Below are 27,500 nucleotides of genomic sequence, written 5' to 3' on the forward strand. Positions count from 1 at the left end.
CAATCTCTAACAAACTTGCGCCCAAACTCAACCAAACCAAGAAAACCTCGCAACTCACGCACAGTCCGGGGACGTGGAAATTCTCGCACCTTATTCACAAACTTGTCACTCTTCCTTATACCAGATTCACCCACTACATGCCCAAGAAATTCCACCTCCCTGGACAACCATGTACACTTCTCAAGGTTAATTTTCACACCAACTTCAATTAACCGCATCAACACTGCCTCAAGCAACCGCATATGTTCCTCAACAGTCTCGCTCGCAATCAGAATATCATCTATAAAAACAGTCACCTTCTGTCGATCGAAACCAGCCAATACAACATTCATCGCTCTTTGGAAGGCAGCAGGCGCATTAGCAAGACCAAAACTCAACCTTTTAAATTGAAAGTGACAATTTGTACTTGAAAATGCGGTAATGGGCCTGCTTCCCTCTGCCAGAGGCATCTGATAATAGCCCCGCACCAAATCTAATTTAGTAAAAACTTTCATTCCATGCATCTTATAAACACAATCAGACACCACATTCATTGGAAAACGTTCTTTAACAGTCACCTCATTCACCTTCCTATAATCAATACACATACGTAAACTTCCATCAGGCTTTCGTACAGGGACAATAGGGCTATTCCAGGCACTCTCACTCCTTTCTATTACACCCATACGCTCTAATTCCTGACACTGCTCCTCTATCTCCTTGGCAATAGGCGGAGAAAAATGCCTGGGACGCTGATATATGGGGGTATCATCACTGAGAACTATTTTAAATTCTGGCAGGTCTGACCCCCCACAATCATCGTCACCGAGACTCATAACTCTCCGCTTATCCCATAACATCTTAAGCAATCGTTCCCTTTCGACCTCACTTATACTCTCATCTAACTTAATTCCTCCTTTCAACGTATCGTAATCCCAATCGTCATCGTTCTTTACCTTACCAGACATCACCTGTCTCGCCTTAACATATCTTCCATCCTCTACATTAATCAGTGTATACATACATCCCATGCAATCGCCTTCACGTATTCCACGTACTCTCTTCCTCCTAACACTCTGCAACAACCTTACATACACCTTGGGTTCTTGCATATTCATAACACCATCATATATATACGCACTCGTTTTCACCAAATTACCTGCTTCCATACCTTCCACTACATATTCATCCTCGTCACTATTTGAAATTCCCAGACTGCTCGGCCATGCAACTTTTACACTAATAACCTCACCTTTCTTACCCGATAACTTTACACTTTCCTTTGCTACCAACGGCACTCCCTTCCACACCTTCGTACTCACTCTGCCATCTTCCTTTAAATAAAATTCCCCACAAATATTACCTTTAACCTTTATTTCAATCATATTCACACTTGGATGTACAATCATACCACATTTTTTCAGAAATTTATACCCAAGCAGTACGTCATATTTCTCATTCGCTCCCTCGACCACGTAAAAATCATTATCTTCCATCATCAGCCCCCCAATCATAACATTTTCTCGTAACTTTCCTTGCACAGGCATACGCAAATTACCAATACCTTTTACTTCACCCTTACATCCCTTAAATTCACAAACCTCTTTTACCTTATCATATGCATTCCTAAACATTAAATTGACACCACAACCAGTATCAATCAAACCAACCAACTCTACACCATTAAAAATCAATTTCACACTCATGCAATCATGTGCTCTTTCTCCCATCACATCTTCATGCAATAAACCTTCACGAACATGCATCACATTCACTCCCCACACACACGAGGACTCACCCAGCTGAACCCTCTGATTAATTAGTTTCCCGAACATCCTGGCTGACTTGATCCCTTATTCCTACAAACCCTAGCTACATGCCCATCTGCACCACATTCAGTACACTTACCCCGCGGCTCCTTGCACATTCTAGCATAATGACCATCCTTACCACAATTACCACAAATTACATTCATACGATTATTACGGCATCCACTCGCTATGTGTCCAGTCATACCACACCGATAACACTTAACCACTTTCTCTTTCTTACAGTCGCTAATACGATGCCCTGTCTCTCCACACCCGAAACATGCTCCTAATGCCCATCTACACTCGTTCTTTTTATGTCCTACTTTCCCACACCTATAACACCTCTCTTCACGGATACCACTACCTAACCTAACTTGCTGCGTACTAGCACTTCTATCTCTCCAAACTTGATTTCCCTGTCTAAACCCGTCATTTCTCGGAATGGGTATTCCTACATTACTCACCCTAACACTTCTATCTACTACACTATCAGCTGCCCTCATTGGCCCTCTCATAACAGCATCTCTAAAACTACCAAATTCTGGCACACATTCCTCCATTCCAGTTCTTACACTCACAGATTTACTTTCTTTCATACACCTATCCAACTCGTAATCCTCAACTATCTCTAAAATATCATCCCAAGTTAATCTCTCTCTAGTCCACCTCATTTTCTCCTTCCGTTTCAAATTAATAAACTCACACACACTCTCTGGTATTGTACCCAAAAACTTCTTCATTAGTTCCTTATTTTCATTTATTCCTTCGTCCCCATACTTCTTTCTAGCCAATGTTTCTAACCGACATACATACATCGAGATTGCTTCACCCACCTTCATTCGTGCTTCATCAAAATCATTTTTTCGCTTATACCTAACACTACCTTTCATACGTTTTACCTGTTCAATTATCCTATTCTTTACACTTTCATACTCAACCTCTCCTACACTCATTATCACCCCATACATCGTCAACAAATATCCTGACAAAAATTCTCCCAACTCCCTAGCCCAAACTCTCTTACTATCCCCATACTTAGCCTGACAAAACTTTTCATATTCCCTAAAGAAGTCATATACATTCCTACTGCTATGTTCATTAAACCTTTCACACCTAGGAACCTCTCTCATAAACACTGTCTTACAAACGTCCTCTACTTCATTCTCACTACTATCTTCACTGTCTACTCCCTTCTTGTTGCCTTCTTCTTCATTTGAATATAATGAATCTAGTTCTACACTCAAAGTCCTATCTTTAACTATTCCCTTCTTAACCTTTTTCTTACTTACCACCTTCACCCATTCATGATCATCCTCACTCACACCCTGACCTTTCTTCTTTTCTTTCTTCACATTTTCTTTACCTTTCTTCTCCTTCCTATTACCCTTCGTTCCAATCTTACTATGTCTAGGCCCTTTACTTTCAATATCACTATCACTACCTTCCCCATTATCACTTACCCTATCCTCTTCCACCATCAACCCGTTACCAGAAGCAGAAGCCACTCCTCCGACTGCACCTTCACCTATGACAGTTTTCATCATCCCCATTACTTGCCCCATCATAGCTTCCATTCGTTTCTCCATTCGTTCCTCATTCTCTTTCATCCTCATCTCAAAACATTCTTCCACTTTCGCTACAGTTCCCTTTAACTCCCTAAGCTCCTTCTGCATCACCGCATTCTCCCAGTTCAACCTCTCATTCTCTACTAGCAACCTCTCCTCACGCTCCTTACTCAGCCGCAATTCCTCCCTCAAAACCCTTAATTGCTCCTCCATTTTTCATCAACCTTAATCCTAATTCCGTCCTTCGTCCAACAGTCCAGCTTCTATCCCACCTCGGCAGTCCCTGTTCGGGCGCCAAATTTATGTGGCGGGATGTCAACAAAAACAAACCCCCACACCTTTGATCACTCTTCTTTCAAAATATCCCACAACACAAACTTTCCCCTTACTTTACTTTAAACTGGACTATTGCACGAAGGGAAAAACAAACAAAACATAACCTTAAAACTATATATTTCCTACAAACTATAACGCTCAACATAAACAAAAAAAACACACTTATCAATAATCATACACTTAACACAAAACCGGCCTTAATTATACCACCATTCAATTAAACCCTCAAAATAAATAACGATTAACAACTTACAAAACATACAATAAACGTAACATAATTCAAATAAACCAAATTTAAACCCTAACAAAACTTAAAACTAAACCACACAACCAATATGTAATTCTGAGTGGACACTTTCGTCCACACAAGGCCAACAGTCTTTTGTAGCCAAAAAAACACAACTCTGCAGCAACCGGACCGCTGAAAAATGTTAATGCACAATTGCACTTATCATCATCGTCATCATCATCATCATCATCTAATATATCAATATGCCAAACCAATTCCTTCTTCCGGCGGTGTCGTTACAGCATCTATCAATAACATCGTTAAGAGCAATCAAATCATAATCATAATCGTAGTCCAGGTCGTCAACAAAATAAATCTGAGCAATCGTATCGAGTTCTGTTACAGGCCAAGTCATCAACAATCACGTAAACACTCGAGGAACTCTCTCCCAAAGGAGGAATCGCGGCCTGCCAAAAAAAGAAAAAAACGCTTCACAGCCGGCTTTCGAAGAGCAAAAAAAATACACAGCCGACTCCTTCTATCGTTCGCTATCCAATGCTTTCGCCCAAGACATTCATCACCCTATCCTAGCTAAAAAGGTAAACAAACAACCTCAATTATACCAACAATCTTTCCAACTTCAAACAATCATTCGCTAATTACCCTTTCCTCAGCGCGCACCGCGGACACAAAACACGCACACACAAACGCACATACACACATACTCTCTCGCGCACGCGCGATCTAATAAAACTAAAGCAAATTAAATTCTCTCTCTCTCTCTCTGACGAAACTAAAGCAAATAAACATTCTTTCTTTCTTTCTTGCGGTTTGACAAACTTAAGTAAATAAACACCCACACTCACTCTCTCTCTCTCTCTCTCTCTCTCTCTCTCTCTAATGACAAAGCTATAGCAAATAAAATGTCTCGATTCAACAATACTAAAACAACTCTCTCTCTCTCTCTCTCTCTCTCTCTCTCTCTCTGAGACAAACTAAAGCCAATACTGTAAACAATCTCTCTCTCTCTCTCTCTCTCTCTCTCTCTCTCTCTCTCTCTCCCTGACAAAACTTAAATAAACTCTCTCTCTCTCTCTCTCTCTCTCTCTCTCTCTCTCTCTCTCTCTCCTGATTTGGCAAACAAAAAAAATAAATTAAAATAAAATTAATCCTCCACATCAACACCCTCTCAGTCGAAGAAATACTGGGAAGTCCCTAATGTCACACACAGAGACAGAGAACAGGCTGAAGACTTCACCTAGGTTGGCTCAATAGCCCTTGATCACTGGTACCGACACCGTCTCAGTCAAAGGAATACTGGGAAGTAAGTAACGTCACACACGGAGGCAGAGAACAATCTGAAAACTTGAGCTAGGTTGGCTCAATAGCCCTTGATCACTGGTATCGACACCCTCTCAGTCGAAGGAATACTGGGAAGTCCGTAATGTCACACACAGAGGTAGAGAACAGTCTGAAGACTTGACCTAGGTTGGCTCAATAGCCCTTGATCACTGGTATCGACACCGTCTCAGTCAAAGGAATACTGGGAAGTAAGTAACGTCACACACGGAGGCAGAGAACAATCTGAAAACTTGAGCTAGGTTGGCTCAATAGCCCTTGATCACTGGTATCGACACCCTCTCAGTCGAAGGAATACTGGGAAGTCCGTAATGTCACACACAGAGGTAGAGAACAGTCTGAAGACTTGACCTAGGTTGGCTCAATAGCCCTTGATCACTGGTACCGACACCGTCTCAGTCAAAGGAATACTGGGAAGTAAGTAACGTCACACACGGAGGCAGAGAACAATCTGAAAACTTGAGCTAGGTTGGCTCAATAGCCCTTGATCACTGGTATCGACACCCTCTCAGTCGAAGGAATACTGGGAAGTCCGTAATGTCACACACAGAGGCAGAGAACAATCTGAAGACTTCACCTAGGGTGGCTCAATAGCCCTTGATCACTGGTACCGACACCGTCTCAGTCAAAGGAATACTGGGAAGTAAGTAACGTCACACACGGAGGCAGAGAACAATCTGAAAACTTGAGCTAGGTTGGCTCAATAGCCCTTGATCACTGGTAAAGACACCCTCTCAGTCGAAGGAATACTGGGAAGTCCGTAATGTCACACACAGAGGTAGAGAACAGTCTGAAGACTTGACCTAGGTTGGCTCAATAGCCCTTGATCACTGGTATCGACACCGTCTCAGTCGAAGGAATACTGGGAAGTCCGTAATGTCACACACAGAGGCAGAGAACAATCTGAAGACTTCACCTAGGGTGGCTCAATAGCCCTTGATCACTGGTACCGACACCGTCTCAGTCAAAGGAATACTGGGAAGTAAGTAACGTCACACACGGAGGCAGAGAACAATCTGAAAACTTGAGCTAGGTTGGCTCAATAGCCCTTGATCACTGGTATCGACACCCTCTCAGTCGAAGGAATACTGGGAAGTCCGTAATGTCACACACAGAGGTAGAGAACAGTCTGAAGACTTGACCTAGGTTGGCTCAATAGCCCTTGATCACTGGTATCGACACCCTCTCAGTCGAAGGAATACTGGGAAGTCCGTAATGTCACACACAGAGGCAGAGAACAATCTGAAGACTTCACCTAGGTTGGTTCAATAGCCCTTGATCACTGGTATCGACACCCTCTCAGTCGAAGGAATACTGGGAAGTCCGTAATGTCACACACAGAGGTAGAGAACAGTCTGAAGACTTCACCTAGGGTGGCTCAATAGCCCTTGATCACTGATATCGACACCCTCTCAGTCGAAGAAATACTGGGAAGTCCCTAATGTCACACACAGAGACAGAGAATAGTCTGAAGACTTGAGCTAGGGTGGCTCAATAGCCCTTGATCACTGGTACCGACACCCTCTCAATCGAAGGAAATCTGGGAACTCCGTAATGTCACGCACTGAGGCAGAGGACCTAGGGTGGCTCAATAGCCCTGGATCACTGGTACCGACACCGTCTCAGTCAAAGGAATACTGGGAAGTCCGTAACGTCACACACGGAGGCAGAGAACAATCTGAAAACTTGAGCTAGGTTGGCTCAATAGCCCTTGATCACTGGTATCGACACCCTCTCAGTCGAAGGAATACTGGGAAGTCCGTAATGTCACACACAGAGGTAGAGAACAGTCTGAAGACTTGACCTAGGTTGGCTCAATAGCCCTTCATCACTGGTATCGACACCCTCTCAGTCGAAGGAATACTGGGAAGTCCGTAATGTCACACACAGAGGCAGAGAACAATCTGAAGACTTGACCTAGGTTGGCTCAATAGCCCTTGATCACTGGTATCGACACCCTCTCAGTCGAAGGAATACTGGGAAGTCCGTAATGTCACACACAGAGGCAGAGAACAATCTGAAGACTTCACCTAGGTTGGCTCAATATCCCTTGATCACTGGTATCGACACCCTCTCAGTCGAAGGAATACTGGGAAGTCCGTAATGTCACACACAGAGGCAGAGAACAATCTGAAGACTTCACCTAGGTTGGCTCAATAGCCCTTGATCACTGGTATCGACACCCTCTCAGTCGAAGGAATACTGGGAAGTCCGTAATGTCACACACAGAGGCAGAGAACAGTCTGAAGACTTGACCTAGGGTGGCTCAATAGCCCTTGATCACTGGTATCGACACCCTCTCAGTCGAAGGAATACTGGGAAGTCCGTAATGTCACACACAGAGGCAGAGAATAGTCTGAAGACTTGAGCTAGGGTGGCTCAATAGCCCTTGATCACTGGTACCGACACCCTCTCAGTCGAAGGAAATACTGGGAAGTCCGTAATGTCACGCACGGAGGCAGAGGACCTAGGGTGGCTCAATAGCCCTTGATCACTGGTATCGACACCCTCTCAGTCGAAGGAATACTGGGAAGTCCTAATGTCACACACAGAGGCAGAGAACAGTCTGAAGACTTGACCTAGGTTGGCTCAATAGCCCTTGATCACTGGTACCGACACCTCTCAGTCGAAGGAATACTGGGAAGTCCGTAATGTCACACACGGAGGCAGAGAACAATCTGAAGACTTGAGCTAGGTTGGCTCAATAGCCCTTGATCACTGGTATCGACACCCTCTCAGTCGAAGGAATACTGGGAAGTCCGTAATGTCACACACAGAGGCAGAGAACAGTCTGAAGACTTGACCTAGGTTGGCTCAATAGCCCTTGATCACTGGTATCGACACCCTCTCAGTCGAAGGAATACTGGGAAGTCCGTAATGTCACACACGGAGGCAGAGAACAATCTGAAGACTTCACCTAGGGTGGCTCAATAGCCCTTGATCACTGGTATCGACACCCTCTCAGTCGAAGGAATACTGGGAAGTCCGTAATGTCACACACAGAGGCAGAGAACAGTCTGAAGACTTCACCTAGGGTGGCTCAATAGCCCTTGATCACTGGTACCGACACCGTCTCAGTCAAAGGAATACTGGGAAGTAAGTAACGTCACACACGGAGGCAGAGAACAATCTGAAGACTTGAGCTAGGTTGGCTCAATAGCCCTTGATCACTGGTATCGACACCCTCTCAGTCGAAGGAATACTGGGAAGTCCGTAATGTCACACACAGAGGCAGAGAACAGTCTGAAGACTTGACCTAGGGTGGCTCAATAGCCCTTGATCACTGGTATCGACACCCTCTCAGTCGAAGGAATACTGGGAAGTCCGTAATGTCACACACGGAGGCAGAGAACAATCTGAAGACTTCACCTAGGGTGGCTCAATAGCCCTTGATCACTGGTATCGACACCCTCTCAGTCGAAGAAATACTGGGAAGTCCCTAATGTCACACACAGAGACAGAGAATAGTCTGAAGACTTGAGCTAGGGTGGCTCAATAGCCCCCTTGATCACTGGTACCGACACCCTCTCAATCGAAGGAAATCTGGGAACTCCGTAATGTCACGCACTGAGGCAGAGGACCTAGGGTGGCTCAATAGCCCTTGATCACTGGTATGACACCCTCTCAGTTGAAGGAATACTGGGAAGTCCGTAATGTCACACACGAAGGCAGAGAACAGTCTGAAGACTTGACCTAGGGTGGATCAATAGCCCTTGATCACTGGTACCGACACCCTCTTAGTCGAAGGAATACTGGGAAGTCCGTAATGTCACACAGAGAGGTAGAGAGTGGAGAGATGCCCTTAGCCTTACACTAAGCATAGAAGACTGGCAACTTGGCCTGGTAAACTATTGAGAAGGATTTTCACAGGAAACCTGACATCTCTTACAGTTCCCCTCAAAAATCCCTTCTTTCCAAGAAAGAACTAAATCGTTTCCAACTGCAAAATGCCAGGGACACGACAGTGTTGTGATACTCGTCCACATGGGGCTGGCAGAAAAGGTCTGGACTTGAGGGCAACTCTCAGGGATCGTATACGAGGAGGGCAACTAGGTGTGGGTATTACTCGATGCAAGGCCATTTTGGCGCTGCCAAGATTACTAAAAGGTTAGGGGTGGTCAGGACTGTTGAACAATTGCCTGATCAGGCCAAAGGTGGAGAAAGTTTTCTCGTACACACATCCCATGGATACTAGAAAGCGTCTTCGATGAAGGCCATCGGATTGGGGACTGGCGAGCAATATATAATAGACGAGAAGCTTGTGGTTTAGGTTGGTCATGAAAAGGTCTATGATCGGGGGACCGCACGAAGTCAAAAGACTCCTCCCCACATGAAGGACCACTCTGACCCAACCTTTGGACCCCAGCTGACGAGTCTGTCTGGCATGACATTTTGCTTCCCTGGGATGAAACTCCCAGTTAGGCCCACAAGTGAGCCTTCATTGTCACGGCACATAAAAGGAGGGACACCATACTCCCTTGTTTGCTGATGTGGTGGAGTTGTTGCTTATCAACCTCATTGAGTAATCTTAAATCTGATCCATGAAAGCCTCCAGGACTTGTAGTGCTGTCATCATCCCCAGTTCATTGATGTGGTGCCTTTGTCCCTGTGGAGTCCAACTTCTATGGACAGTGTTCAGATGTGCACCCCTCCCTTCCTTGGATGCATCCGTGAACAGACTAACTTCTGTAGGCGTGCACTCCTGTGATGTACCCATCCCAGAGTTCTCCAATGACCACTAGATATGAGCCTCCATGCTCTTTTTTTTTTTTCTATTAATATAACCCCGCCCATTGGGTTTTTAAGGACTATTCTACAGCCCATTGGTGTATCCTTTCCTGAGGGACCAGTCTTTAAATGAAGAAGGGTGCTGCTAAAGACAAGACAGTCTGTCATCTGAGGGGAATGCCCTTGCCACCATTTCTTGCATTGGGATCAATTGCAATTTCTCCCACTTGATGATGTTCTCCTGTTTAGCACAGAAGCGGAGGAGTTCATATTTTTGCTGAACCAAGACCACCTTTTCAGGACAAAATGAGTTGTCAGTTATCCAGATAATGAAGTAGCCTCATACCTCGGGAGTGAGCCCACACTAAAACCAGGGTAAAGTGTGAACACCGGCAGTTCCATTGAGAGTCCGAAGCAGAAGGTCCTGAATTGGTAAACCGTCTTTCCCACGCAAAACCGAATGGGCATCTAGAAATACACGTCCTTCAAGTCCCGTGATAGCAGGAAGTCTCCCTTCCTGATTGCTGCAGTGTCCACTTTGAAGGGTGTCACGAGAATAACAATGTTCAATGGAAACAGATCTATGACTGGCCTTCATCCTTTCATCGCTTTTTTCATTAGGAAGAGGCAGCAACTAGAGAAGCTTGGAGACTGTTCCAAGACTTCTTGAAGGGTCCCTAGGCCATCATGCTTTGGAACTCCTGATGGAGCATAGGATTCAGAACCGACTCCTGGGGGTGGAATTTGAACATCCTCCAGAAAGGAGGGTTAAGTTCATGAACATGACGCGGTAACGGTCCCGAAGTAGGCCTACTCGCACTGTCCAATTGTTGGCACCTGCTCCTGCCCCTTCTTCCAGTGGGTCGCTAAGCACCCATCCCCTGTGGAGACTCGTGGGGGGTTTGCCTCTCGTACCTCTGGTGGGACCCCCTCCTACTCTCCCTCTTCGGAAAGGTCCAGTACAAGCACAGAATGCCAAGAATTAGAGGTATATCTCCATGCCGAACCTCTGGAGAGGAGACTTATCTCCTGCAGATATGCCTGCTGCTTCTATACAGTGCACGGGGAACAATGACAGGACTGGGTCTGAAAGACGGTTTGTACACCAGCCCGTTTCCTCCTGTTGGGGGGAAAGACACTGTCCTCTGGAACAGGGAGTCTTATCTTATCTTCCTCCACCTTTCTATGAGCCTAATCTACCTACTCCTGGGGGAAAAGTATGGGGGTCACCATGAGAGGGGAGTTTCTGAACTCCAATGTCTCCCTGCTGCTTAACTGTCTATACAGCTTAATGAATACTACATCTATTCTCCCGAGGATCCAGTTAGCCCATATGTGAAGATTATGGTATGATGTAATTTAATTGATGGCCTTACTGCTCAAGAGGACACGTTCTGAGTTTCTCTTGCGAACCTTGGGCTTCTTCATATTTTCCCAGTGGTGAAGAGAGAGACTGCGCCAGAGCAATGATCTAGCCAGGAGATCACCTGAATCAAATTACCGGCAGCGGCCTCCACCTCTAAGAAAACAGTGTGGCCAATAGAGATGCTCTACAGACCCACCTTGGGACAGGGTCATCTTCCACCTCCTTTGTGTTTTGGCAAGCCCATTGATCCTCCAGCCAGTCTTTACACTCCAGGCACGTGAACAAGAAAGGAAAACTGTTGTCTGCTGGACCAAGCAGCAATATGACAGCACACTTATACATCACGCAGGATTGTTCCATGAACACGCACACAAATAAACACAGTAACACACCAAACCCCAACATGAAGCTAAGAAACATCACCACCAGAAATCACAGAAACACAAAGGTCAGTTCTGGTCGCTGAAAGTGGCTGTCCAATTAAGGCCCTGGCTAAAACAAGAATAAAGAGTCAACCATGAGGGAGAATGGTCGCATCACCCCCTTTTCCCGTTCCCTCCTTATTCTTTACCACACTGGATCTGTTATCTTCTTCCAGCCGGGGTCAGCGGAAGCTGAACTACTATTTAAAAGGATAAAGGTCTGTATTCGTGTCAGAGCAAATGTGTCATCTTGTGTAAGTACAAAAAGTCATTATTCATGTTACAAAGAGACAAACTATATTTAACACATTTAAGGTTGAAAATGACTGGTGAAGGGATAGTATCTAAAAAGAATTTCATTAGGAAAATAATTATTTAAATCTTTATCCTATCTAAAGATCTATCTCAATTCTTACCAAATTTTACCTTGGCATTGAATAACTTCCCCAGACCATATAGCCAAAACTCAATCAACCAATTCAAATCCATAAACTGAAAACAGGCATTGCAAAATGTGAGCTCTCAGGTTATATAAACAGGGCAAATCTTACATAGCCTAAATCAGTAAGGAGAAGACCTATAATAGCACACTAAGTAAAAATCACATCTGAAATAAACTGTCATAGTTGGTAAAGGTACATGCTATCCTTTAAAAACAAAAGCTCAACTCTGAAGATCACCACAATTGTTTGTAGCCTCTCGTACTAGTTTAAATAAGTAATATAAAATGGTATTGAATATTGCAACAAGTTATGCAACCACCCAAGTAAAATGCTAAAATTCAAAGCTGAATGGACTCTTCACCAAACCCCAGTGCTTATCCATATATCCATCTTACACTAACCCCTTATGGACTACTGTAAAATTAAAATCTTAATGCAGTTGTGGAATTGGATTCTTAACACACCAAAAGAAACCATTACTACATAAATCAACCACACAAATTACCAATATTTGTGGTATGTAGAGTTGATTTTTAAAGATCTGTCTGGGGAGTTCCTAAATACTTGTACAAAAATTTATTTAATGTCCTTTCATTTGTCATCTTTAAAAAAAAAAAAAAAAAAAAAAACTACTAACGAAGCCCAAGTACGTTTCCTGATCAAAAGTGGGCAAAAATGTCTAAAGCCTATTTAAAACCACTAGCTTACCTAAATATAGTCTATGAATTTGAAGTTCTATTTATTGAAAGGGCAACATCATCTAAACCCCAGTATCAATAACTATTAATTCATTTTACATTAATATATGTTAACCTGAAGCTTTGTATATGCAATATTAGTTTGCTATATCACAAAAATGGTCATGAAGTAACCATTTAGGACATTCACTTTACAGATATTTGATAATCTTTAACTTTTTTAGTGATGAAATTCCTTATACTGTATAATTATTTTTCTTAATATTTATCATTTCATTTTGTTTCTCTCAATTATTGTAAAGTATATTAAATAAACAAGAATTTATAAATACATACGGTACTTGGTACTGTATTCTTCAATCAGTTTTCAAAGTTTTAAGCAGTATTGTAATTGATTCATAGCTTGCTCCATCCAACAATGTCTTCTACATATATCTGTAAAAGGAAAATGTAGTTGAAAGAGACTGTATTGTTAAATATAGGATATACAATAGTCTCTTAGTAGCCTATTTTCACAGCCATGGATGTCATGTGTTGGGCTAAGGTACTGTGTCATGTTATTTACTGCAATTAAAAAAAACTGCCATTTGCATTATTATCCCTTATACCTGTGGTCCATAAATAAATAATGATCCCTATTCCTTTATTTATTACCATTATCCAAATTTTAAGATATGTTATAGCTGGTAATTATTTTGAAATGCATGTACAGTATGGGAAATATTTATATGGAGAGAAATATACAGTACTGCACTAGTTTACTGTACAAGTACAGTACTGTTCAGTAGTATCTTGGTTTACGATTAACTATGAGACGAACAAATCTGGATACAATAATACATAGTCAAAGTGGATTACAATTATTGCGTCAGTCTGCGAGCATAAAATTCACTCTCTGTAAGAACGAGACTGTCCCTCGACATGCAGAATTTCTCGGGTGTAACGAAATGCCATCTGCTGGTCTTAAATTAATGCGCTTTAAATGTTTAAAAACATACTGTCTACAGTATTAACTTTGATGTATGAGTGTGTAATCAGTTTTTAAACTAGATCTATATTTTAAAAAACCAGCCATGTGTCCTTGGTACTATTTTTTCTTATTTGAAGAGAAGACAAACTAAAGTTGTTAGGTATTTTGTAGAAGGGGAAACAGTTGAAAGCTTTTGAAGAAGGAAAATAAAAACTGAGAAGTGTTAGGTAGGTAATTATGATTTGCGGTTCATAAAAACCTTGCCTGTACAGGTACAATGCTAGCTGGCAAGAACAATAGAAAAACGTACCGTGGCAGCTTATCGGATGGGTGCACTAGCAAGTGAGATTACGGCATTTACAGTGATTATTTCACAAAGCTATATTAATCTCTTCCCAGTGCATATAGCTGGAAAGCTCCACCAACAAGGTGGCATTGATCCAGCCATCCATATTTACTCCAACAACAGCACGTACAAACTCCATCATGCCAGCATGAGAAATGACATGGAAGTCCTTCTCGGCTTAGCATGAGACCAAAATGGTGTTGCATATAACTTTTTCATCTATTTTTCATTAATTTAAATACTTTTAAAGTATCATTTATATTTTTCATTGTGAAATGTTATTTTGATAATAAAATAAATTTTTGAATATACTTACCCGGTGATTATAATAGCTGCAACTCTGTTGCTCGACAGAAAACTCTAAGGAAAAATTCGCCAGCGATCGCTACACAGGTAGCGGGTGTACCCAACAGCGCCATCTGTCGTCCAGATACCCAGTACTCATTGTAAACAAAGAACTCAATTTTCTCCTCGGTCCACTGCGTCTCTATTGGGGAGGAAGGGAGGGTCCTTTAATTTATAATCACCGGGTAAGTATATTCAAAAATTTATTTTATTATCAAAATAACATTTTTCAATATTTAACTTAGCCGGTGATTATAATAGCTGATTCACACCCAGGGGGGTGGGTAGAGACCAGCAAAATATGTTTACATCATTATGAGCTAAGAATTTTTATTTCATATTAGAAGTTATCAAAATAACAAAAACAAAATAAATAGGTACCTGGTAAGGAAGTCGACTTGAACAATTACTCTGCCTTTTTTAAGTACGTCTTCCTTACGGAGCCTCGCGATCCTCTTAGGATGCTGAGCGACCCCTAGGATCTGAAGTATCAAGGGTTGCAACCCATACAACAGGACCTCATCAAAACCTCTAATCTAGGCGCTTCTCAAGAAAAGACTTTGACCACCCGCCAAATCAACCAGGATGCGAAAGGCTTCTTAGCCTTCCGGACAACCCAAAAACAACAATAAAAACATTTCAAGAGAAAGATTAAAAAGGTTATGGAATTAGGGAATTGTAGTGGTTGAGCCCTCACCCACTACTGCACTCGCAGCTACGAATGGTCCCAGAGTGTAGCAGTCCTCGTAAAGAGACTGGACATCCTTAAGATAAAAAGACGCGAACACTGACTTGCTTCTCCAATAGGTTGCGTCCATTATACTTCGCAGAGATCTATTTTGTTTAAAGGCCACGGAAGTTGCGACAGCTCTAACTTCGTGTGTCCTTACCTTCAGCAAAGCTTGGTCTTCCTCACTCAGATGGGAATGAGCTTCTCGTATTAACAGTCTGATAAAATAGGATAAAGCATTCTTTGACATAGGCAAAGATGGTTTCTTAACTGAACACCATAAAGCTTCTGACAGGCCTCGTAAAGGTTTAGTTCGTTTTAAATAGAACTTAAGAGCTCTCACAGGGCATAAGACTCTTTCTAGTTCATTTCCAACCATATTCGATAAGCTTGGAATATCGAACGATTTCGGCCAAGGTCGAGAAGGCAGCTCGTTTTTGGCTAGAAAACCAAGTTGTAGAGAACATGTAGCCGTTTCAGATGAAAATCCGATGTTCTTGCTGAAGGCATGAATCTCACTGACTCTTTTAGCCGTGGCTAAGCATACCAGGAAAAGAGTCTTTAAGGTGAGATCTTTAAGGGAGGCTGATTGTAGCGGCTCGAACCTGTCTGACATGAGGAATCTTAGTACCACGTCTAAATTCCAACCAGGTGTAACCAAACGACGCTCCTTCGTGGTCTCAAAAGACTTAAGGAGGTCCTGTAGATCTTTATTGTTGGAAAGATCTAAGCCTCTGTGACGGAAGACTGATGCCAACATGCTTCTGTAACCCTTGATAGTGGGAGCTGAAAGAGATCGTTCTTTCCTCAGGTATAAAAGGAAGTCAGCTATTTGAGTTAAAGAGGTACTGGTCGAGGATACAGATACTGACTTGCACCAGTTTCGGAAGACTTCCCACTTCGATTGGTAGACTCTAAGGGTGGATGTCCTCCTTGCTCTAGCAATCGCCCTGGCTGCCTCCTTCGAAAAGCCTCTAGCTCTCGAGAGTCTTTCGATAGTCTGAAGGCAGTCAGACGAAGAGCGTGGAGGCCTTGGTGTACCTTCTTTACGTGTGGCTGACGTAGAAGGTCCACCCTTAGAGGGAGAGTTCTGGGAACGTCCACTAGCCATCGAAGTACCTCGGTGAACCATTCTCTCGCGGGCCAGAGGGGAGCAACTAGCGTCAACCTTGTCCCTTCGTGAGAGGCGAACTTCTGCAGTACCTTGTTGACAATCTTGAACGGAGGGAATGCATATAGGTCTAGATGTGACCAATCTAGGAGAAAGGCATCTATATGAACTGCTGCTGGGTCCGGGATTGGTGAGCAATATAATGGGAGCCTCTTGGTCATCGAGGTTGCGAAGAGATCTATGGTTGGCTGGCCCCATGTGGCCCAAAGTCTCTTGCATACATCCTTGTGGAGGGTCCATTCTGTTGGAATGATTTGTCCCTTCCGACTGAGACAATCTGCCATGACATTCAAGTTGCCTTGGATGAACCTCGTTACTAGCGAAATGTTTAGACCTTTTGACCAGGTGAGGAGGTCCCTTGCGATCTCGTACAACGTCAGAGAGTGGGTCCCTCCTTGCTTGGAGATGTACGCCAAAGCCGTGGTGTTGTCCGAGTTCACCTCCACCACTTTGCCTTGAAGGAGAGACTTGAAGCTTTTCAAGGCCAGATGAACTGCCAGTAGCTCCTTGCAGTTGATATGCATTGTCCTTTGACTCGAGTTCCATATTCCCGAGCATTCCCGACCGTCTAATGTCGCGCCCCAGCCTATGTCCGATGCGTCCGAGAAGAGAACGTGGTTGGGAGTCTGAACAGCCAGGGGCAGACCCTCTCTGAGGCTGATACTGTCCTTCCACCATGTCAGGCAAGACTTCATCTTCTCGGAAATGGGGATCGAGACCGCTTCTAGCGTCTTGTCCTTTTTCCAGTAAAAAGCTAGGTGATATTGAAGAGGACGGAGGTGTAGTCTTCCTAACGACACGAACTGTTCCAGGGATGATAGGGTCCCTATCAGACTCATCCACTGCCTGACTGAACATCGTTCCTTCTTCAGCATGTTCTGGATGCATAACTGGGCTTGGCTTGTTCTGGGGGCCGACGGAAAAGCCCGAAAAGCTAGACTGTGAATCTCCATCCCTAAATACACAATAGTTTGGGATGGGACCACTTGAGACTTTTCCATATTGACAAGGAGACCCAATTCCTTGGTCAGATCTAGAGTCCACTTTAGATCCTTCAGACAGCGACGACTGGAAGAAGCTCTTAGAAGCCAGTCGTCCAAATAGAGGGAGGCTCGGATGTCCGCTAAATGAAGGAATTTGGCTACATTCCTCATCAGCCTCGTAAATACAAGAGGAGCTGTGCTTAGGCCAAAGCACAGGGCTTGAAACTGGTAGACAACCTTTTCGTAAACAAATCTCAGAAAAGGTTGGGAGTCTGGGTGGATGGGGACGTGGAAGTATGCGTCCCTTAGGTCTAAAGAGACCATCCAGTCTTCCCTTCTGACCGCTGCTAGAACGGACTTTGTGGTCTCCATGGAGAACGTCTGCTTTGTGACAAAGACATTCAGCGCACTGAGGTCTAGCACCGGCCTCCACCCTCCTGTCTTCTTTGACACCAAGAAGAGACGGTTGTAGAAGCCCGGGGTTTGATGGTCCAGGACTTTGACTACCGCTCCCTTTTCTAGTAAGAGAGACACTTCCTGTTTCAATGCTCGTCTCTTGTCTTCCTCTCTGTACCTGGGAGAGAGATCGATGGGACACGTTGCTAGAGGGGGTTTCCGTACAAACGGGATCTTGTACCCCTCTCTGAGCAACTTCACAGATTGTGCATCTGCGCCTCTCTTTTCCCAGGTCTGCCAGAAGTTCTTGAGTCTGGCTCCCACTGCTGTCTGAAGAAGCTGGCAGTCAGACTCTGCCCTTAAAGGACTTGGTTCCTTTCTTCTTTCCACGTCTCCCTTCGGCACGAGCACCTCCTCTGCTGGAGGCTCTGCCACGAAAGGGCGGAATAAAACGGGACGCTGGAGTGTCCATCCTTGGTCTAGCTGACAAGGTAGGCAAAGGGGTGGCTTTGCGAGCAGAGGACGCAACAAGATCGTGAGTATCCTTCTGTATCAAAGAAGCGGCAATCTCCTTAATCAGGTCCTCTGGAAAGAGGCACTTGGAAAGAGGAGCAAACAGAAGTTCGGATCTCTGGCATGGTGTAACTCCAGCTGACAGGAAAGAGCAAAGGTTCTCACGCTTCTTAAGGACTCCGGACACAAAAGATGCAGCAAGCTCATTAGACCCGTCACGTACGGCCTTGTCCATGCAGGACATGATGAGCAAGGAAGTCTCCTTCTCTGTCGGAGAGATCTTTCTGCTTAGAGCTCCCAGACACCAGTCTAAAAAGTTGAAGACCTCGAAGGCTCTAAATATACCTTTCAAAAGGTGGTCCAGGTCCGAAGATGACCAACATATCTTTGAGCGTCTCATGGCTAGCCGGCGGGGAGAGTCTACAAGACTTGAGAAGTCGCCCTGGGCAGAGGCAGGAACTCCCAAGCCGAGAACTTCTCCCGTGGCATACCAGACGCTCGATCTAGAAGAGAGTCTAGCAGGGGGAAACGTAAAGGCTGTCTTCCCTAGACTCTTTTTGGAATGCATCCATTCTCCTATCACTCGTAAAGCTCTCTTGGACGAGCGTGCGAGGACGAGTCTAGTAAAGGCAGGAGTGGATGACGGCATGCCTAAAACAAACTCTGACGGAGGAGAGCGCGGAGCCACAGACACAAACTGGTCCGGAAACATCTCTTTGAACAGCGCCAAAACTTTCCTAAAGTCCAAAGAGGGTTGCGTAGACTTAGGCTCGTCCAGTTCTGAATGCGGCTCATCTACGTGTGCAGCACCATCATCATCAGAAAGTCCCTCATCCGAGTATTGAGGAGAAAGCGGCAATGGAGTAGGTAACGGCTGGTTAGCTGAGTCCGGTCGCACGGGTGCATGCGTGACTGAGCCGGACGCAACGTCATGGAACTGTTGCCCAGTCTGTGAGCTGGCAACAACCATAGCAGCGCGGGGACGCACAGCGTCTACTCCAGACTGTCTAGCCTGATGTGGGTGAGCAGTGGCAACCACACTGGGTTGCGGAGGTTGACGCACCGCGTCAAAACAAAACAACTCTGACGGTTGTTGTACCTCACGAACGTCAACGGAAGGCTCCGTGCGTCGCTGAACGTCAACATGCGGCTGGCAGGGCACACTGGAACGCATGGGTGGCGGAACTCTCTCAACTGGAGTGCGCAAGAAGGTCGCCTCAGCGTCCACAGGACGCACAACCGAGCGTGTGGGTGGTTGTAGGCAAGATGCTGCACTAGCTGGTGCGGCAGCAACCTTCTCCGCACGCAAGTCCTGCATAAGTGACGTTAATTGAGACTGCATGTCTTGCAGTAAAGACCACTTAGGGTCTGCAGGAGCAGGTGCGGCGACAGACGGTGTAACTGTCTGAGGCGGTACCGCTTTGCCTCTCTTAGGAGGTGAGCAGTCATCGGAAGACTGCAGCGAGTCCGAACTGACCCAGTGGCTACAGCTGGGCCGTTGGACTTGCGCGGAAGGGACCGACTTGCGCTTTAACGGTCGTGAGACCTTGGTCCATGGTTTCTTGCGAGAAACACCTTCCGAAGACGAGGAATAAATGGGCTCTCTCGTCTTTTTGTGGCAGGGGCGATCTTGGGAAGATGCGCCCGATACCACGGAGGGAACGTCTGTTCGCTGATTAAAGCCTCTCGAACCCATTTGTCGTACGACATTGCTTCTCCCCTGGACTTGGGAGCTTGCAAGAGGTCCCGGACTAGGAGGACGACAGGCACGAACAGACGAACCCTCAAGCGCAACACTATCCACAACACTATCACTCACTTTAACACTTCCACTGCACTTTTACACTTCAGCTCCTTCACATCCGCCATGAGCTGGTTACGGTCACTAGCCAGGGACTCAACTCTCTCACCCAGAGCTTGGATGGCACGCATCATATCAGCCATCGAAGGTTCCTGAGTGCCAGAAGGGGGATTAGGAGCAACCACTACAGGGGAAGGAATAGGTTGTGGGGCATGAGGAGAGGGAATGTCAATAGAACGAGAGGAACTTCTCCTAACTCTATCTCTCTCTAGCCTACGTGTATACTTTTGGAATTCGATAAAATCGAATTCCGAAAGCCCAACGCACTCCTCACATCGATCTTCCAATTGACAGGTTTTATCCCGACAATTGGAACAAACAGTGTGAGGGTCGATAGAGGCCTTCGGAAGACGCCTTGAACAGTCCCTAGCATTGCACTTCCTAAACTTTGGGACTTGTGAAGGGTCAGCCATTTTGAATTGGTCAAAGGGGAATTCAAAAACTATCAAAAAGTCATCAACAAAAATCCGTAATCAAAAAAAGAATTCAAGGATTTGTGAAGAGAAAGCCTGCACAGCGAAAGCTCAAAACTAGAATAGTGTACTTCACCAAATAGTTGTGAAAACAAATCCAGTTAGCAACAGCGAATAAGTAGGTCTTGCCGATAGCACGAGAGAGAGAAAATTGAGTTCTTTGTTACAATGAGTACTGGGTATCTGGACGACAGATGGCGCTGTTGGGTACACCCGCTACCTGTGTAGCGATCGCTGGCGAATTTTTCCTTAGAGTTTTCTGTCGAGCAACAGAGTTGCAGCTATTATAATCACCGGCTAAGTTAAATATTGAAAATTATTTTGTACTGATTTCAGTTATTAGGTTATAAATTGTTCAATAATTAGCATCAGGATGCCAGAAAACCTCAAATCAATCAATAATTAACATTAAAAAACTTTTTTAATTAATGTACATTATATGTTTATTTATATTTGTGTGGAATGCATTAAGTGAACTATTTTTAAACGAAAATTGTGCTAGATTATAAGCAATTTAGTTTCAACGCTCACTCCAAGAACATATTAATCTCGTAATCCAAGGTACTACTGTACAGTATATGGAAAAACCAACTTATATGAAATTTTAATACACATTAATAATACTTTTTAAAAATGTCTCATTAATTGTAATGGATGTGCTAGTTGGTTCAATAGTTAAAACAGGCTCACTCAATGCTACACTCATATCATGTATATCTGTTAAGGCCATCTACACCCATTTGAGTTAATTGTAAAATATACCAGCCCCCAAAGATAAAGTATCTATGAAAGGTAATGGAATTTGAATAATCATTTGACTGAAAAGGGACTCAAACCAATTCGGCTGGTAGTGCTAGGGTGCCACAGCCCCCTACCCTCCCGCGTTATCCACCACAGATGAAGCTTCATAACAATTATAATAGTATTAGCTCTTTACTCCTTCAACTAACACAAGGACAGAGAATACGTGATGCTAAAACTCTCATTGCCTACATAATTCTTGAAATTAATTCAGGACTCATAATTACTGGGTAATTAAATTACCAGTATTCCATGAAATTAGTTCATTTCAACTCGGTTATAAACATTTCTAATTCAAACTAATATTATGAGATAAGAATAAATTCAAGAGAGGCCATATGCAGCATTTTAAGACGATATATTCTATTATATTTTAAAATGCCTATTATTTATATTCATAGTTATATTAGAATTTCTCCTATTTGAGAGAGAGAGAGAGAGAGAGAGAGAGAGAGAGAGAGAGAGAGAGAGAGAGAGAGAGAGAGAGAGAGAGAGAGAGATTCACTATACCTGGAGGACAGCATGGTATGAAACATGTACAGTATACGCTAAAGGTTTAAAGGTCACTTATGAATGGCACAGGCAAGGGGTAGGATAATGTCCTACATACTAAGCTCATACACATACTATCAGAGCCCAAGGTCCTTCGGCAACAAGCTCGGACCAAGGAGGGCCAGGTAATGGCTGTTGGGGATTCATCCGCAAGACCTATAGACTCCCCAAAAATCCCAATCCCTTTCCTACAACGATGATAATGTTGCAGCCATTATTCTGCACATTGTACCATGCCAGTTTTGGTTAAAAGTGAGTATACTGTATACAATATATACATATATATATATATATGTATATATATATATATATATATATATATATATATATATATATATATATATATATATATATATATATATATATATAGTATACAGTATATATACATACACACACACACATATATATATATATATATATATATATATATATATATATATATATATATATATATATATATATATATACATACATATATATATATATATATATATATATATATATATATATATATATATATATATATATATATATATATATATATATATATATACTGTACACTAGTGTACTCGACCCGGCAAAAAATGACGACTAAATATTCAGATAGAAATGCACACACATACACCCCCTCTTACCAGGGTATGAGTACTCCCTCCCCCCCCCCTGCCCAAGGGACGAGGAGGGGTAAGCGTGACCGAAAAGGTAGAGCAACTTAGAAAATATCTGAATGTAATTTTCTTTCTAGAATGAGTTGTTACCGATAGAAAAAAAAACCTATAGATACTTCATGAATATGATTTACATATAAAGCGTATTTTAATACTTAGAGAGAAAGAACTATATATAGCAATTATCCTATTTTCCCTAGTTAAATTGGTATATAAACAAATCAGAAAACTCCTTTACAACAGGTAACATCATTATCATCATCTCCTCCTACGCCTATTGACCCAAAGGGCCTCAGTTAGATTTCGCCAGTCGTCTCTATCTTGAGCTTTTAAATCAATACTACTCCATTCATCCTCTACTTCACGCTTCATAGTCCTCAGCCATGTAGGCTTGGATCTTCCAACTCTTCTCGTGCCTTGTGGAGCCCAGTAGAAAGTTTTGTGAACTAATCTCTCTTTGGGAGTGCGAAGAGCATGTCCAAACCATCTCCATCTACCCCTTATCATGATCTCATCCACATATGGCACTCGAGTAATATCTCTTATAGTTTCAACTCTAATCCTGTCCTGCCATTCAACTCCCAATATTCTTCTGAGGGTTTTTTTTCTCAAAACAACTAAACCTATTGGAGATTGTTCCATTGTCATACAATGACTCATGTCTATATAGTAACACCGATCTCACTAAACTGATATATAGCCTGATTCTTATGTCATTTCAAGCGATTTGATTTCCAAATTTTACTTAACCTAGCCATCGTCTGATTTGCAACAGGTACCATATGAAAATATATTTTTTCATCTCAAAATGGGTCAGTCATTGCTTAAGCAAACCTTAATGAAATAACATTTCAAGAATTTCTACTAAACTATTAGAATAATTAGACTATTATGAGAATCGGTAGAACTTCAAAAGTTCAAAGCTGCAGCAAATATTTTTATGTTGAACAGGCTGACATAAGTCTTTTTATAGTTTATATATATGACATATTTGTTTTGATGTTACTGTTTTTGGAATATTTCATTTGAATTTTTTCTCATGTTTATTTCCTTATTTCCTTTCCTCACTGGACTATTTTTCCCTATTTGAGCCCTTGGGACTATAGCATCTTGCTTTTCCATCTAGGGTTGTAGCTTAACTAATAATAATAATAATAATAATAATAATAATAATAATAATAATAATAAAAATAATAATAATAATAATGATAATAATAATAATGATAAGAATAAAAATAATAAAAATAATAATAATAATAATAATAATAATAATAATAATAATAATAATAATAATTTAATTAATAAAACTACAACTCCGCATTAAAAATATTGTAGAACAAAAATAGCAGACGAGAGAACAGTTCAGCCGAGAAAAATGCCAAATGAGATGTTGGCCTTAAGCATCACAAGAGAAAATGATTTACTATTTCTAGTCGTGATTCAAATTGAAAGCTGGAGGGAATATGTGCTATTCAGAGAAAACATTTATAGCAATCGGATTAAGCGTTAAAAATTAAAATCATTTAACTACAAGACTAAACCTGAATTAATTCTTTTCATTGTAAATGTAAATCACACTTCTATTTTCATCTCTGTAAGGTTCAATTTCTTTAAATATTTATTATACTATTTACGTTCTAAAAATAGAGATCTTGATTAATTGCGGGACAGGATTAGAAATGAAACTATAAGAGAGATTACTCGAGGGTAGAAGAGACTCTTTAGCTATGGTAAGCAGCTCTTCTAGGAGAAGGACACTCCAAAATCAAACCACTGTTCTCTAGTCTTGGATAGTGCCATAGCCTCTGTACCATGGTCTTCCACTGTCTTAGGTTAGAGTTCTCTTGCTTGAGGGTACACTCGGGCACACTGTTCTATCTTATATCTTATTTCTCTTCCTGTTGTTTTGTTAATATTTTTATAGTTTCTAAAGTGATATTTATTTTAATATTGTTGCCCTTCTTAAAATATTTTATTTTTCGTTGTTCCCTTTCCTCACTGAGCTATTTTCCCTGTTGGAGCCTCTGGGCTTATAGCATCCTGCTTTTCCAACTAGGGTTGTAGCTTAGCAAGTAATAATAATAATGATAATAATGTGGATGAAATCTTGGTGAGGGGCAGATAGAGATGGTTTGGACATGCTCTTCGCACTCCCCAAGAGAGATTAGTTCACCAAACTTTCAACTGGGCTCCACAAGGCACTAGAAGAGTTGCAAGTCCCAACTCGATAATTGCAACTCTTCTTGTGCCTTGTGGAGCCCAGCTGAATGATTGGTGAAATAATAATTAATAATAAAAAAATTAATAATAAAAATAATCAATAATCATAATAAATAATAATAATTAAAAATAATAATAATAACAATAATTAATAATAATAATAATAATAATAACAATAATTAATAATAATAATAATTAATATTAATAATAATTAATAATAATAATTAATATTAATAATAATTAATAATAATAATTAATAATTAATAATAATAATAATAAAAATAATTAATAATAATAATAATAATAATAATTGAAAATAATAATTAATAATAATAATAATTAATAATAATAATAATAACAATAATAAATAATAATAATTATCAATAATAATAATAAGATAAAATAATAAAATAACAAAATAATAGCAATAATAATAATAATAATGATAATAATAATAATATGTACATAAACAAAAGTATGAAGAAGTAAACAACAATCACTGAATCGGTTTCCAAATCTGGTGGTCCACTTGGCTCAAGAATGTTGCAACAGGCGGTGATTAACTTTTTCGAGGCAGTTATGCAAATAGTCGTGAACCTCTCGTAAAAAAAAAAAAAAAAAAAAAAAAAAAATCTTAAATACCCGCAAAATTCCAGGGAACTCTCTCTCTCTCTCTCTCTCTCTCTCTCTCTCTCTCTCTCTCTCTCTCTCTCTCTCTCTCTCTCTACAAGTCATGAGGAAAAGAATGTTAAAATGTTTGGTAATCTACTATGATAATTAGGTACGTTGAGTCTAAAGCCCGTTAAATAAGTTATTTGAGGATGACGACCCACGAGAGAGAGAGAGAGAGAGAGAGAGAGAGAGAGAGAGAGAGAGAGATAGAGAATTATCTGTATTCGTAGTTTATTTTATTTTAGATACTTATTTCAAATCAATCATAAATTCGTACTTGTATAAATGTTGGATATTTGAAGCACATTAGTTTACATTAAATATATTAAGAGCCTTTAAAATATTATTATTACTAGCTAAACTACAGCCCTAGTTGGGAAAGCAGGAAACTATAAGCCCAAGGGCTCCAACAGGGGAAATAGCCCAGTGAGGAAAGGAAATAAGGAAACATATAGAATAGTTTGCTTGATTGTGCCCTCAAGCAAGGGAACTCTAACTCAAGGCAGTGGAAGACCATGGTACAGAGGCTATGCCACTACCCAAGACTAGAGAACAATGGTTTGATTTTGGAGTGTCCTAGAAGAGCTCAATAGTCTGATTTTGGAGTGACCATTTCCTAGAAGAACTCAATGGTTTGATTTTGGAGTGCCAATCTCCTAAACGACCTCAATAGTTTGATTTTGGAGTGGCAATCTCTTAGAAGACTTCAATAGTTTGATTTTGGAGTGTCAATCTCTTAGAAGACTTCAATAGTTTGATTTTGGAGTGTCAATCTCCTAGACGACCTCAATAGTTTGATTTTGGAGTGTCAATCTCTTAGAAGACTTCAATAGTTTGATTTTGGAGTGTCAATCTCTTAAAAGACTTCAATAGTTTGATTTTGGAGTGTTAATCTCCTATACGACCTCAATAGTTTGATTTTGGAGTGTCAATCTCTTAGAAGACTTCAATAGTTTGATTTTGGAGTGTCAATCTCCAAGACGACCTCAATAGTTTGATTTTGGAGTGTCAATCTCTTAGAAGTCCTCAATAGTTTGATTTTAGAGTGTCAATCTCCTAGACGACCTCAAAAGTTTGATTTTGGAGTGTCAATCTCTTAGAAGACCTCAATAGTTTGATTTTGGATTGTCCTAGTAGAAGAGCTGCTTACCATAGTAAGTCTCTCTTCTAGCCTCACCATATAGAAATAGCCACTGAGTAATTAAAGTGCAGTAGTTAATCCCTTGAATGAAGAAGAATATTTCTTTTAACTTAGTGTTATCAGGTGTATGAGGAAAGAGGAGAAAGTGTACAGAATGGGCTAGACTATTTCTTGTATGTGTAGGCAAAGAGGGGGATTCAATGTCGTACTGTCTCGCCAATCAAAGGACCCAATAAATTACTGGCTCTCAGTATCCCAACGGGTGTCTGGTGCCCTACCATTTCCACCAATATAAACTTCTGATTTATATTCAGCATACAGAGGCCCGAACACAAACAGCCTTATCCAGAATCAAAATACCAACACGTACACATTGTATTTTCACTTGATTTGCATCTGTGAAACAACCTTATTTGAACCAGTCATGTGGCCTGTGCCTGGACGTGTTTTAGATTTAGTTTTGATGGAATTCCTCGTTTCATGAATAGTAAAAAATTCTATTTTCAATAGGATGTTTATAAAATTCTCAACGAATGTTGCATCATAATGGCCGTAGGTCAAAGAAAGGGTTATGTAAATCTCACGAGTATATAAAAATTCATGAGGAGAGAGAGAGAGAGAGAGAGAGAGAGAGAGAGAGAGAGAATAAACAGACGCAAGTGGAAGGACATGTCTGAGGCCTTTGTTCTGCAGTGGGCTAGTAACGCATGGCGATGATGAAG

General features: G+C 41.7%; 1 long non-coding RNA gene across 2 annotated transcripts in view; it reads right to left on the bottom strand.

Annotated features, from left to right (window-relative positions):
• The window catches only part of LOC137638359 (uncharacterized), a 319,347-nt gene that overhangs the window by 42,518 nt on the left and 249,329 nt on the right, over positions 1 to 27,500 (bottom strand). For both annotated transcript variants that reach the window (XR_011044109.1, XR_011044108.1), the window contains exon 3: positions 13,273 to 13,371. This is a non-coding gene — a long non-coding RNA (uncharacterized lncRNA). The remainder of the gene's footprint in view (positions 1 to 13,272; positions 13,372 to 27,500) is intronic.

Source organism: Palaemon carinicauda, chromosome 3 (genome assembly GCF_036898095.1).
Source record: "Palaemon carinicauda isolate YSFRI2023 chromosome 3, ASM3689809v2, whole genome shotgun sequence".
NCBI classification, from domain to species: Eukaryota; Metazoa; Arthropoda; class Malacostraca; order Decapoda; family Palaemonidae; genus Palaemon; species Palaemon carinicauda.